Genomic DNA, 15754 nt, shown 5'->3' on the forward strand with positions numbered 1-15754 from the left:
GTGGTAGATCAGTTGATCCTCCTGCCTTAGGGAACAATTTAGGACTGTTTAAGGTTATTTACATATGTAAAAGAACTGTACTTTCTTTTTTTTTACAGAAGGGAATTATGAATATACAATCCAGACTAGTAGTTATATCTGAGAGCAAAGCAGGGGATGGCATAGAAAAGGAACAAAGATTGAAAAATCATGGGGTTTGATCTAGTTAAGTTCAGTGGTGGGTTAATTCATCATTTTTATTCAGAATTTATTTGTATGTGACATATTCTTTTGCTTGTATCAAGTATTATGCATTGTAAACATTAAATAGTAATTATAGCCATGTGTACTTTTATAAATTGAATCTCAACTTTTTGCTAAATTTTTTTCTGGAAACTGTAAAAATTTTTATGTAAGAATTAACTGTTTTTTTCTCAGAGGGAAAAAATTATTATCAGAGGGTAAATTAATATTCAATGAATTGATATCAAAGAATTTCAAGATCTAGTTGTATACAAAAGTGAATAATATTGAGACAGCTGGAAGTAGAGGGGTCAAATGATTTTAATATCCTGTTACGTGAAGAGCACTTGTAAAGTGTTAATGGAAGCACATAAAAGAAATCCCCATTAATTCCCTAAGACTTAATGGGGATTTCTTTTATGTGCTTCCATTTAAAAGTTAAGAATATAACAAAAGGAATTTACTAGACAGGAAAAGAAGTAGAGCAAACAGCATGATCAAAGATGGTCAGGAGTACTAAAGCAAAACATTTCAGGGAGAGGAAGTTGCCCAGTGACTGTGACATTTGAAGGCCATAAAGTGGAGTGGTGGGGATGTATTAATAGAGAGGAAAACCAAGATATGAGGAGTGTGCCCTCCATATTAATACATTTGGATGATAATTGTCAAAGAATTGAGAAAATTTCTGGATGACTTTGATTTCTTTCTTTGATAACTGGGAACATATTTTATGGGGAAAGGTGAAAAATAATCCATTAAACTTGTTAGGTTTCATATTCCTTATTTGAGAAAGAATGACAAACAAGAGTACTTAGACATGCAATTTCTGGGGAGAGGTGAGACTTAGAGATGTAATTATATTTTTAAAAAACCAGCTTAAAAGTGGCAGGAGAACCATGGACTGCTTAAAAACATCTTGGGATAATGCTTAGGGAAATGAGAGAGTCAAAGGCAGAAATTTGGATTATAATAATCAAGAGGCTGCTGTAAGAGGCTGAGAAAGAGAAATCATATTGGTAGGTCTGACAAAAGAAGTAATCATTTCAATAGGGAATAAAGGGTACTCTTAATAGAGTCCTTAGGTGTTAGACACTGTACTGAGCCCTTTACACACTTTATTTCATGCCATCCTTCCCACAGTCCTTTAAGCAATATGTTATATTCCTAATTTTAAAAATGAGTTGAATAAAGCAGAGAACAGTTAAAATTGCTTAATGCCACACATATCCACTAATTGTTAGAGATGAAGCTGAAACTGTTATTTCTGAGTACAGTTCACACTCTTAAGTGCCCCCTGTATCAGAAGAGATTGAGAGTTGATAATGCCCAAAACCAGAAATTAATCAAGTGGAAATTAATTAGAAAATGAAATCAAGATTGAAAACGAGGCCATTGGATTTAGTGGGTAGTAAGAGCAAGTTGGTGTTTTAGAATGAGGAATCAATTAAATCTTGGGGAATTTATGGAAAAGTATTTTTTAAAATGTAACTTGAAGGTAAGAAGTTTACAAAGGAATTATAAGACAAAGATGAGAAGCAGCCATGATTTGTATAGTTAGACAAGCTGAGCAATGATGGACAAGTTACTTAATATTTCAGTATCAGCTTAATCATCTCTGAAATGTAAACAGTCCTCAGTTTGCTTTGGAGGGGTTAATTGAGCAACATATAAAATCTGTCATTATGAGGATTGGATAATGGAAGTTTACATAACATTTGCAATCCCCTAATATGAGATTTTACTCAGTTCTACTTTTGAGGAATGAGCAGGATGGAAACCAGACTGCAGTGTGCATACTGAGGAGCAGATAAGAATGTGGTAGTGGATATATGAATGTAGAATATTTTGTAGCATTTGACAGTGAAAAGAATTGCATTAGGGATTTAGTTGAATGGGATGATGGGAATTAAAAGAAGAAAAGTTTATAGAATAGAGGGAGAGATAAAATGAAGATGGGAAAGTGGATGGCTCAGGTGCCTTCAAAGAGCTGGGTAGGATAGAGTTGAATCATATGACTGAAAAGATTAAATTTGTGTGGCTTCCCTGGTAATTTGTTTCTTTCCCTTCTTTTTAACCCCTTTGAATAACAGGTATTGAGTCATCTTGCAGTGGAAATTCTATTTGACCAATTTTCAGAATATCTGAGGCAGTGTCCTCAGGCAGGTCTCAGTGTCTGCTACAGACTGAATGTTTGTTTCTCCCCTAAATTCATATGTTGATGGTATTTGGAGGCGGGGAGGGTTTGGGAGGTAATTAGGTTTGGATTAGGCCTTGAGAGTGGGGCGATCATGATAGGATCAGTGTCCATATAAAGAGATACGGGATCTCCCTCAGTATGTGACATCAAGGAAAGTCTGTAAAGGGAACTGACCACGTTGGCACCTTAATCTCTGACTTCCAGCCTCCAGAACCATAAGAAATATTTTTTTGTTATTTAAGCCACCTTGTCTATACGGTATTTCCATTTATTTATTTAAGAGAGAGAGGGAGAATATGCTCACATGCAGGGGCAGGGGAGGAGGGGCAGAAAGAGAGGGAGAAGCAGACCCCTGGCTGAGCAGAGCTGCTATCCCAGGACCTCAGGGCCCCAGAGATCATGACCTGAACTGTAGGTAGACACTTACCCGACTGAGCCACCCAGGTGCCCATATGTGATATTACATTATAGCAGCTTCAGTGGACTAAAACTGTGTCCCAGGGTTTACTTGGTTTACCCATATGTATAGTGAGGCCATCGGACTGAGAATCCTTGAAATCCTTTCCTGTTATTCTGACTTCAGTTCTGACAGTGTCTAAAACAGTTTCTTCTTGAATTTGGTGCTTGTCATCTTTTTCTTTGTTCTTAACCCAACATTAATCCTTAAACTTTGTGGGAGGGGAATGACAGAAAGCAACTTGAGGATGTGTGAGGGTGGTTAAGGAGGGGAACTTTCAATAGTTAGCCTAGGAAAGCATAGATGTTTATGGGATAATGATGTACATATCAGGATCAGAACTTTCACTGTGTTTTCTTCTCTCTTTCTCACATCCTGTTTCTTTCTTTCCTTTCTTTTGTTAAAATAAGAAACAAATGGAATACAGCCTTGAAAATTCCCTGAGCCAGAATTTAGTCATACCAATTTAGTCTTACAAACAAAGTTTAGGTTAGTTTATTTTCCAAGACTAACGTGACCTGGGTCATTTCTTGCTTGTGCCTCTGGAAATCATCAGCAATACTTGAACTCTTTTCCATAATTGATATGAGGTGACCACTAATCAATTTCGTATCATTTAAGAGAATTCTAATATTATAACCAACCACTGCAAAGAATAAACCATCTCTACTTTCTCACTGTATAAGCCACTTTATGACAATATGCCCCTGAGCCTCTTTCCATGTTTTGGTCTGAGGGTCCTGGTTCACAAACTGTCTTTTTGGTGTGTGCACAAGGAACTTTAATTAATTACTATTTCAGTTAAATCATTGCTTTTACTTCAGCAATTTCTAACTTTTGACACTTTCTTTTCATTCCTTCTGTCCTTTCTTCCTTTTTCCCTCCCCTCCCACTTTTCAAAATGAAATTAGGAAATAGAAAAAAAAAAAAGCTCTTTTTATTCTATATATTCAAGTAAGATAGTGAACCATTTAATGGTTAAACATTTTAGATAATCCATTTAGATAATTTCTTTACAAGTCATTTGGAAAATTTGAAGGTCAACATCTCACATTATTTCATGGGCCCTTCCAAGCTCTAATTTTATGGTTACTGCCTATTCTTGTAAAAGCATATTCACATACCTTATACTAACATCCCACACAGACCTTCAAACAGTCACACACACCTGCACACACACACACATACACACACTCCCCCAACAAATACATCCACCTGCACCTATACCCACATGAATGCTAATAGATACAAAGAATAAGTAGGAATAAGTAGTAATACAAATTTTCTGACAAGTTTATTTTATGACACTTTTAGAAGACACTGTAAACCAAATATTTTCAAACATATTTTGATTTGGGGAAGAGTTTTAAAGATTCCCTTCTAAGAAAAGTGTTGAAATATCAAGTATTTTAGAAATCTTATCCTGTTAGCTTTTTTCCCAATTATTTCTTAGGAGGAAAGTCTTAACATAATAATGATTTCTATATTGTGCTGGATAAAAGTGTGGTCTATGATACAGTGCTAATATGATACGGCTGAAATGCTTAATACCATAAGTCTTTCATACCATTTCTTATCACATTAACACAGGGACAGCATTCCTCTCCTGGCCAGCTTAGTCTCCCCATTGCCTCCAAATATTGGAGATTCATGAATATTTAAAAGTTGTGACAAAGCTCTTGTTGACTCTGTGCTATGGTTCAACAGCTGAAGTTGACTCTTTTTTCTTCCAGAAGTTGGATTCTCTCAAGGAAGTTTCTGTCACCTGCAGTGGAGTACAACACCTGAGAGAAAGGGGTAGACTTTGCCAGACAGTTCTCAGAACACAGGAATGAGGATTCTCTGATAGCATTCTGTGTCATCCAATTGACTACACAAGACCAATGGGCTACAGGCAGCATGTCTGCCATGCTGGCAGCAAAAGGAGAGGTATGTATAGCCAGAGAGTCTTCTATTTCTTCATTGCCAAGCTTCTTGCTGAGTTGCTTGCAGTTGCCAGTGTAGCAATTTGACAGTTTACTATTGATCCCCTTTAAGCTGAGAGTTTTGCGTAAGTACTTTGCATAGGCACTAAGCCATTTCGTGTATTTGACTGTGTAATTCTGTATTATACCTGATTCCTTTTCACTGAGAGACAAAAAAATAACAGCAGTGAATGAATCTGTATTCCCCTGTGACTGCTAATTTGTAAGTTTTTCTTTTTGCAAAGTAGATAGGGAAGGCATTCATTCAATGCCTATAAAATGTGCTGTAATCATCTAAAAGTATTAAGAAAATATACTTTTTTAATAATCTCTTCTGGTTTTAATAGGACTTAGATAAAATTACTATGTATGAGGTATAGGGGAATGGTCATTTGATCAATTCACATTTATTCGTTGTTCAGAGGCTTTGGATGCTGCCCTAAGAACTGAGCACAATAAAATGAATATATTTAAACTTGATTAACTTATATTCTTTTTGGGAAAAAATTCTATCTTTACTGGGAGAAAATTTTTCAACTTTGATAAAATATTTCACTATAATTTTCACAGCTTTAATATTTAGCCAGTCTAAATTTAGCAGTGAGGACAAGTAAGAATTACTTCACCTTCTGACTTTAGCTACTGTTTGTTATGAGTCAACAATAATTTAATATTTATTATCTTATATTAAAATACAAGATTGTGAATGGCTGTAAATGTCTACAAGATTCTCAGTCAAGTTGACTTAAACATTTTTGACACTTACTATCTCCCATGACAGAAGGCCTAAACACAAGGTGAATTCTAGACAGACATTACTGGGGCTGTGGTTCTACTCCTCCTTGATTTTTTTCTCTGCACTCTGTCCCTTACGTCAGTATTTTTATCCTCAGGCTGACAAACTTCATGATTATGTCAAAGCAAAATTTGCACTAGACAAAGTCAAACAGACATTGAAGATCTTATTCAAAACTATTGGGTGGACATAGGAAGTGTAATGTTAAGTAAGGTAAGTCAGAGAAAGATAAATACTATATGATTTCACTCAAATATGGAATTTAAGAAACAAAACAAACAAAGAAAAAAGAGACAAGCAAATGAATGAAATCCCAGACCCTTATATGCAGAGAAAACAGTGGTAGTTTCTAGATGGGAACTGGAAGGCGTGGATGGGTAAAATAGATTAAGAATACATTTATCATGATGAATACTAAGTATTGTATAGAATTGTTGAATCGTTATATTGTACACCTGAAACTAATATAACACTATATGTTAATTATACTTCAATAAATGATAATAATAAAGCTATTGCAATAAGAGATAGTGGTCAGAACTGAGTCTAACTCAACTATGGTGAAAACTGGGAGGATTTTTTAGAGCTAGGGTGGGGGTGTATCATAGGCCTTCTTAACTGGCTAATGGTTAATCGGAGAAAATCAAGCTATCTTATACCTTCTGAAACTATTTGGAGCAAAGAGACTGCAGAAGGTAGGCTCCTACTCACCCATAGAATTGGGAGGGAGGGGTTCTATCTTCCCTGATGATTACATTTCAAGGAGATGGCTTTAAATCCTTGAAAAAGACAGCCCTGGGTTGCAAACCTGGCAAGGCTTTTTGAAAGATCTATATCTCAAAAGGGAAAAAAAAAAAGAAAAAGAAAAAGATTTATAACTTTTCTAAGGTAAATCTCATAGGAAAGGGAAGTCAAGGCCTACTGAGTCAGGCAGAAACCTGTTTAAAGTTTAGTTAAACTGGGGGCTACAAAGGCTGTCTTGATCAGTTGTAATGTGGTTTTTAGTAACAATTAAAGCAACCTGTTTCTTTAAGGTTACTTGAAGAGAGAAAGAAAATTGTATCTTCCAACTACTTGTACTTCCAACTTTGCATTTAAGTTCTTCCTCATAGACTGGTTAGTAAATTTAATATGCATGCTGACTCCTGAAGAGCAATAATGATTAACAGGAGAAGGTCATATGGTGATTGTCCTAAGTTTAGACTCCTGAGACAGTCATTAGAAATGGGGATTTTTAAAAGATTTTATTTATTTATTTGACAGAGAGAGAGCACAAGCAGGGGGAGTGTCAGAGGGAGAGGGAGAAGCATACTCCGTACTGAGCAGGAAGCCTGATATGGGGCTCGATATGGGGCTCTATACCAGGACCCTGGATCATGACTGGAGCTCAAGGCAGCCATTCAACCAACTGAGCCACCCAGGTGCCCCAGAAATAGGGATTTTATTATTGATTTACGCTCACCCTGAAGTTGGCAATGCAGAGACTACTTGAATTAAATTTGGATTCTATTGGAAAAAAGAAAGGCAAAATGGTTCCTGTATGGGCAAGAACCATTGCCACTATGTTGTATTTTAAAGATCTTCTTAATATATTTGTTGTATTTGGGAGAGGAGTATAGGTATTTGTTTAATGAGTATAAAGCTTCAGTTTTGCAAAATGAAAAGGTTTTAAAGATTGGTTGTACAATACTATGAATATACTTAACACCATTGAACTATATACGTAGAAATAATTAAGAGGGTAAATTTTATGGCCATGCATTTTTAATACAACAAAAAATTTAAAACATGTATCTTCATAAAAATATTGGAGTAATTAAGGATAACTTAAATTAATCAGTTTTTGTTGTCTAATCATTGTGAAATTTTATTTCTAATGCTTATGAAGATTTTGCTCTTAAGGATATTTTAATTTTTATCTCATAATAATATGTATCAGTGTTAACACTGCTGCACTGAACATGATATACTCTCCTCTAGAAATATTTATTATAAAAGCCTGTTAAACAATTTGGAATTAATTAACTTATTTTCAGGACAAAAGGCAGAAAAATAAATGCATGTATATAAGACACTAGGGTGACATACTTTAAATCCACAAATTGTTTAGAAAACTGTAAACTTAGTCCTAATACAGATCTAAAACTACCACTGTCTCTCTCACAAGAATATATACAACTCTTAGCTGTACTATAAGGAAGTGACTAGCTTTTGCTTCTGAAAACAGGACATGAAAAAAGCTTTGGTTTTATTAAGGAAGTAATTTTGAAAGTTGGGGATTGATAAAGAAAGATACATAAGAAATAAAAATGTCATTGTTAAAATGTCTGTACTGCCTAGAGCAACCTATACTTTCAATGCTATCCCGATCAAAATTCTACCAGCATTTTTCAAAGTGCTGGAACAAACAATCTTAAAATGTGTATGAAACCAGAAGAGACCCAGAATTGCTAAGGAAATGTTGAAAAAGAAAAACAAAACTGGGGGCATTGCATTGCCTGATTTCAAGCTTTACTATGAAGCTGTCATCACCAAGACAGCATGACATTGGAAAAAAAACAGACACATAGACCAGTGGAACAGAGTAGAGAGCCCAGAAATGGACCTGCAACTCTATGGTCAACTAATCTTCGACAAAGCAGGAAAAAAATATCCAGTGGAAAAAAAGACAGTCTCTTCAATAAATGGTGCTGGGAAATTTGGACAGCTATCTGTAGAAGAAAAAAACTTGACCATTCTCTTACACCATATACAAAGATAAACTCAAAATGGATAAAAGACCTCAACATGAGGCAGGAATCTATCAAAATCCTAGAGGAGAACATAGGCAGTAACATCTTTGACACCAGCCACAGAAACTTCTTTCAAGACATGTCTCCAAAGGCAAAGCAAACAAAAGCGAAAATGAACTTTTGGGACTTCATCAAGATCAAAAGCTTCTGCACAGAAAGGAAACAGTCAACAAAACAAAGAGGCGACCCATGCAATGAGAGAAGATATTTGCAAATGACACTACAGACAAAGGGCTGATATCCAAGATTTATAAAATACTCCTCAAACTTAACACACACAAAACAGATAATCACATCAAAAAATGAGCAGAAGACAAGACACTTCTCCAAAGAAGACATACAAATGGCTAACAGACACATGACAAGATGTTCATTATCATTAGCCATCAGGGAGATTCAAATCAAAACCACACTGAAATACCACCTAGCACCAGTTAGAATGGCCAAAGTCAGTAAGACAATAAACAACAAGTGTTGAAAAGGATGTGGAGAAAGGGGAACCCGCTTACACTGTTGGTGGGAATGCAAGTTTCCCTTTGGGAAACAGTGTGAAGATTCCCTAAGAAATTAAAAATAGAGCTACCTTATGACCCTGCAAATGGATATTTACCCCAAAGATACAGATGTAGTAAACAGAAGGGCCATCTGTACCCCAATGTTCATAGCAGCAATGGCCACAGTCAAACTGTGGAAAGAACCAAGATGTCCTTCAACAGACAAATTGATAAAGAAGATATATACAATGGAATATTATGCCTCCATCAGAAAGGATGAATACCCAACTTTTGTATCAACATGGACAGGACTGGAGGAGATTATGCTGAGTGAAATAAATCAAGCAGAGAGAGCCAATTATCATATGGTTTCACTTACTTGTGGAACATAAGGAATAACACAGAGGACATTGGAAGAAGGAGAGGAGAAGGAAGTTGGGGGAAATTGGAGGGGGAGACAAACCATGAGAGACTGTAGAGTCTGAGAAACAAACTGAGGGTTTTGGAGGGGAGGGAGGTTGGGGTTTGGGAGGGCCTTGTGGTGGTTATTAAGGAGGGCACATATTGCATGGAGAACTGGGTGTGGTGCATAAACAATGAATCTTGGAACACTGAAAAATTAGAATAAAATTTTTAAAAAAGAAATAAAAATATCTTATGGATATATAACATTGTAGGACAAAGTTTCATAAGTTGTCCCATGAGGAAGTTATTTTGGAACAAAGTAAAGCATGCAACTTTCCTAATCATGATGAATCTCCTAAAATAAATGTGAAATACTTCTCCATTAAGAGAAGATTTATGGGTTCTACTTTATGAGTCATTAGTACATGAATATACTTCTTGGGAAGTATATATGAAGAAGGATGAATGCCAGCTTGTTAAGAATTAATAAAATTGGGTAATGTCTTAATTGTTTACTTAAATTTTGTTTTTCTAGACTATAAACTTACAAGTTTATTAAATTTTTATATAAACTTTATATATTTATTCCAAGCTTATTCAGAATATTTAGACATATCTGATATAACTCCATTCAAATAGGGAAGAATAATTTTATCCATAAGAAGTTAGTTCTTGACAATTTAATTGGAGAGTTCATTTCACATGTGCAACATTTGCCTAACCAGTAAATTAGAATGTTAAAAAGTGCAAGTAGAGTTATACATTATGAAACCCCATTAACTATCAACCTCAAAAAACCATGAACTTTTGACTATCGGAAACGCAAGGGATAAGGGGGCATTGGGAAGAACTCACAGCCACTTGGATAAGCTATTGTAAATTCATTTGATAAAATGGTCAAGTTAACACATTCTCAGTCCTTCATATTACATTTTGTTTTCAAGAAAAACGACTAGTTATTTTAAGGAAAGAATTATACCTATAGTTATTAACATTTTTTTATAAATATAAAGTTTGCTATATAAAAAAGTTCAGGAATAATTTTCTCTTTAGTTTGAGATAAAGCTATTTGTATACAAGTTATGAATTTGGGTTTTTTTAAATAATTTTTATTACTGAATTAATAGTGATTATTTGGGATCACTTGGCTTTTCTATGTGTAAAGACACTTATAAATGGGGAATTTTGTCACCATTTCTTGTCATTAGCACATTTTTTAAATTTATGTATTTATTTAAGAGAGAGAGAGAAAGCAGAAGGGAGGGACAGAGGGAGAGGGAAGACAGAAACTTAAGCAGACTCCCAGCTGAGCACCAAGCTTGATATCAGGCTTCATCTCAAAACTCAGATCATGACCTGAGCGGAAATCAAAAGTCAGACACTTATTCAACTTGCCGTCCAGGCACCCCTGCCATTAGCACATTCTTATGTTTTCTTTTAAATGAAACAGCAGCAATATAGTATCATCAGACAAGAGCATTCAAGAGAAAGGATAGAAAAAAAAAAGTTACATCACATAAATATTTTCCATTTCTCTTTAAATAAAAATTCTATAAGCTATGTAGCCATCATTAAAAGAAAAAAACTTCAGAAAAACAACTGAAATGCTAACAATATCACTTTTAATCTATCCAAATTTTTAGGAAAGGATAAAAATCCATGTATTTAAACCTGGCACTATAAGTTGTCTTTACCCTGTGGACATTTGTTTGTATAGACCAAATGGCTATGAAACTGAGCTGTGTTTTTGGCACTTTAGGGACAAATAGATAAGAGCCAAAAACCAGGGGCGACTGGGTGGCTCAGTGGGTTAAAGCCTCTGCCTTTGGCTCAGGTCATGATTTCAGGGTCCTGGGATCGAGCCCTGCGTCACGCTCTCTGCTCAGCAGGGAGCCTGCTTCCCCGTCTCTCTCTGCCTGCCTCTCTGCCTACTTGTGATCTCTCTCTCTCTCTCTGTCAAATAAATAAAATCTTTAAAAAAAAAATAATAATCCAAGAGCCAAAAACCAGGTTTTGTACAAGATAGAGTTTGATACTCTTGCCCATCTTAAGTTTAGACCTGATTGGCTATGATTTCATGGCAAAAGCAATTGGAATTATAAGGATTTCATCGAAAACTCAGTTTAGTGTTCTGGCTCCTGAATGGTCCAGTGAACTTCACATGTATAACTGGACTAAATATTTTCTGGAAATACAGTGCCCATAGGATTCCAGACTAATGAAATTCTTTTCTTGGAAAAAGATCTACTAACCCAGAACTCAAACTACCTAAATTTTCATACAGTGTTCAAGTTATAGCCTAAAATAACTGGACACACAATAAGACACAATAAATAAAAATCAGTGATAAACAACAACAAAAACCCAACAGCACAAAAATTTGAGATATTGAAATTATCAGACACAGGTTATGAAATAACCAACTTTAAAATATGTGGGGAAAATCTTGGAAATAATTACAGAGAACAAGAAACTATAAAAAATTAAATATTGATTTGGAAAACAACCAAATAATAACTCTAAAGGTAGAAAAGATGAAAATTAAGATTAAAAACTACAGATTAAATGCAACAAAATGAAGCTTATTAATCTGAACTATTAATGAATAGAGAGAGGATATTGGAAAATATGAAATAGAAAATAGGAGACATTGAAGATACTATAAAATTATAGTAATCTCTTACTTATATATTCTGTAATATATATTTATAATAGAAATTTTTATTTCTTTTTAACTTTGACTTTTTAAAGATTTTTTTTTTCATTTGTTTGAGAGAGGTGAGGAGGAGCAGAGGTTGAGGGAAAGGGTCAAGCAGACTGTGCTGAGCATGGAGCCCAACACGAGGCTTGATTCCAGGACCCTGAGATCGTGACCTGAGCTGAAATCAAGACTCAGTAGCTTAACTGACTGAGCCACCCAGGCACCTCAGAAAATTTTGATTAAAAAAAAATCTAACCTGGAATATTATACCCAATGAATATATATTTCAAAATCACTTGCAAAATACACATCTTCTGGCACCTGGGTGGCTGAGCTGGTTAAGCATCTGCCTTTGGCTCAGGTCATAATCCGTGCCTTGGGATCAAGCCCTATATTGCATTGGGCTCCATGCTCAGAGGGGAGCTGCTTTCTCCCTCAGGCTCTGCCCTTCACCCTGCTTGTGCTCTCTCTTCCAAATAAATAAAATCTGCAAAATACACATTTTCAGAGAAATACAGACATACAATTCATCACCCAGAGATGTACACTGAATTATAAAGAATATGTGTTAGTATAACGCAAAGTGATCTGAAATGGAAGATCTGAGGGATAGAAAAGAATGAGGCACCAAAATAGTGGGGTAAGTATTTGGGGGAGGGGAAACAATGAGCATTAATTGTATAAAACCACAAACAAATAAGGAAAAAACCCAAACACAAGAAAATGTTTGGATTATAGGGAATTAAAACAAATGCAGAAATAGTATATAAACTGAAAGAGAATAAACCATTTTAGTAAATTAAAGTAATTACTTTATCAAGTAAGAGAACAAAATTGTTGATTCAAGTTAGATTGGGCAAGTGTAAGTAGAGAATGCATGTTGAAATCCAGTGAACCAATACAGAAGACCTGATTTTCAAATCAAACTCCTAACCCATATCAAGCTTTACCATTAATTTCAAGAATAGAGATGATAAAGAGGATCTGCAGAGCAGGGAGAGGTATTGAGGTATCTACCCAAGTCTTTCCTTCTCTTAAGGAATATCCAGTCCCTGTCCAGACTGGAAGTCATTCCTAAGTGAGATATAAAAATCTCACTTTATAGCTGGGAGGGTTCATTCATGTCCATTTCATATGCCCAGCTTAAAATGATGTATTCTTAGAGAAAATGCTTCTTAAATTTATGGATTCTAAAAGGCTTATTACTATAAGATTACTTATTACTATAAGTAATCCTTTAGCCTGAGAGTCCTATTTAAAACATTCCATAAAGACTTACTTACTAGAAAATATCATAATCTATTTAGCTAGAATACCAGTGGTCATGATGATCAGGAAATTAAGTCAGGTCATCTGCCTTGCTGTCTTTATCCTGAAAACATCCTTCCTGTAATTTGGAAAGGAATGTAATTAGAGGTCAGCTGTTTAACTCCATCCTTTCCACAATGGCAACCAATGAAAGAAGCAAAATATGTAACTCTCATATTGGTACAAAAGAAAAAGTGGAATGGTAACGGAATAATCATTTAATTTTACAGAGGCAAAAACAGAAGAAAAATAGAAAGCATAAAATAAGATGACAGAATTAAATATAAATATTGTAGCAATCATATTATATGTTAATGTATAAATGTGTTTGAACTCAAAGATGATAATTATTTGACAACAAATATCCATCATAAGTTGTTTGTGATAAATCTGAATTAGAGTAATATAAAAAGTCTTAATGTAACATTTACATTAATTTAGGCTTATAAATACCAACCAAAAGAAAGCAATTTTAAGTACATTGATGACATTCAAAATGTGCTTTTTTTGCAAAAACCATTATTAGAAATAAAAATTACTTCAGAATGATAAAAAGATTCAATTCACTAGAAAACTGTGCTATTTTAAATTGTCTCCCATAATGTTCTTAAATTATGTATTGCAATTGAACTAAATCCATAATTATGGTGGTTGATTTTATTTGTTTATTTATTATCATCTATCTATATCATGATGGGATTCCTTTATTCAACAAATAATTGTTCAGTGCCTGCTGTGTACCAAGAACCACTTTTTTCCAGCTTTACTGAGGCATAATTCAAATACAATTGTAATACTTTTAATTAATAATTTCTATTAACATATAATATATTATTTGTCCAAGGGGTACAGGTTTTTGAGTTGTCACAAACAAGAACAAGTTGTCACACCCAAGAACCCCCTCCACAACCCCATCCCCCAGCAACCCTCAGTTTTTTTGTGTGAGATTAAGAGTGTCTTATGGTTTGTTTCCCTCCCCATCCCATCTTGTTTCATTTTTTTCTTCCCTACCCCCCAAAACCCCACTCTGCCTCTCAAATTCCTCATATTAGGGAGATCATATAATTGTCTTTCTCCGATTGATGTATTTTGCTCAGCATAATACTCTCTAGTTTCATCCAGGTCATTGCAAATGTCAAGATTTCATTTCTTTTGATGGTTGCATAGTATTCCATTGTACATATACATACCACTTCTTTTCTATCCATTCATCTGTTGATGACATCTAGGTTCTTTCCATAGTCTGGCTATTGTAGACATTGCTGCTGTAAACATCCAGGTGCGTGTGCCCCTTCGGATCACTACATTTGTATCTTTAAGTTAATTACCCAGTAGTGCAATTGCTAGTTGTATTTTCAACTTTTTGAGGAACCTCCATGCTGTTTTCCAGAGTGGCTGCACCAGCTTGCATTCCCACCAACACTGTAGAAGAGGTGCCCTTTCTCCAAATCCTCCCCGATATCTGTCATTTCCTTACTTGTTAATTTTAGTCATTCTGACTGATGTGAAGTGGTATCTCATTGTGGTTTTGATTTGTATTTCCCTGATCCTGAGTGATGTGGAACACTTTTTCATGAGTCTGTTGGCCATCTGGATGCCTTCTTTGCAGAAATGTCTGTTTATGTCTTCTGCCCATTTCTTGATTGGATTATTTGTTCTTTGGGTGTTGAGTTTGATAAGTTCTTTGTAGATTTCAGATACTAGCCTTTTTACTGATATGTCATTTGCAAATTGTCAGTTGTTTTTTGGTTTGGTTGCCTGTTTCCTTTGCTGTGAAAAAGATTTTAATCTTGATGAAGTCCCAATAGTTCATTTTTGCCCTTGCTTCCCTTGCCTTTGACAATAATTCTAGGAAGAAGTTGCTGCATCTGAGGTCAAAGAGGTTGCTGACGTTGTTCTCCTCAAAGATTTTGATGGATTCCTGTCTCACATTGAGGTCTTTCATCCACTTGGAATCTGTTTTTGTGTGTGGTGTAAGGACATGGTCCAGTTTCATTCTTCTGCTTGTGGCTGTCCTATTTTTCCAATACCATTTGTTGAAGAGACTGTCTTGTTTCCATTGGACATTCTTTCCTGCTTTGTCGAAGATTGGTTGACCATAGAGTTAAGGGTCTATTTCTGGGCTCTCTATTCTGTTCCATTGATCTATGTGTCTGTTTTTGTGTCAGTACCATACTGTCTTGATGATGACAGCTTTGTAATAGAGCTTGAAGTCTGGAATTGTGATGCCAGCAATTTTGGCTTTCTTTTTCAACATTCCTCTGGCTATTTGAGGTCTTTTCTGGTTCCATATAAATTTTAGGATTATTTGTTCCATTCCTTTGAAAAAAAATTGATGGTACTTTGACAGGGATTGCATTAAATGTGTAGATTGCTTTAGATAGCATAGACATTTTCACAGTATTTGTTCTTCTAATC

At 35.1% G+C, this 15754-nt stretch overlaps 1 protein-coding gene across 1 annotated transcript in view; it reads left to right on the forward strand.

Annotated features, from left to right (window-relative positions):
• Positions 1-15754, forward strand: part of LOC309849169 (uncharacterized protein) — a gene marked incomplete at its 5' end in the record, with an annotated part of 86947 nt that overhangs the window by 25024 nt on the left and 46169 nt on the right. Inside the window, one exon of the mRNA XM_082701498.1 lies at positions 4610-4805. The remainder of the gene's footprint in view (positions 1-4609; positions 4806-15754) is intronic.

This window comes from Mustela nivalis (assembly GCF_964662115.1).
Source record: "Mustela nivalis genome assembly, chromosome: 15".
Taxonomy (NCBI): Eukaryota; Metazoa; Chordata; class Mammalia; order Carnivora; family Mustelidae; genus Mustela; species Mustela nivalis.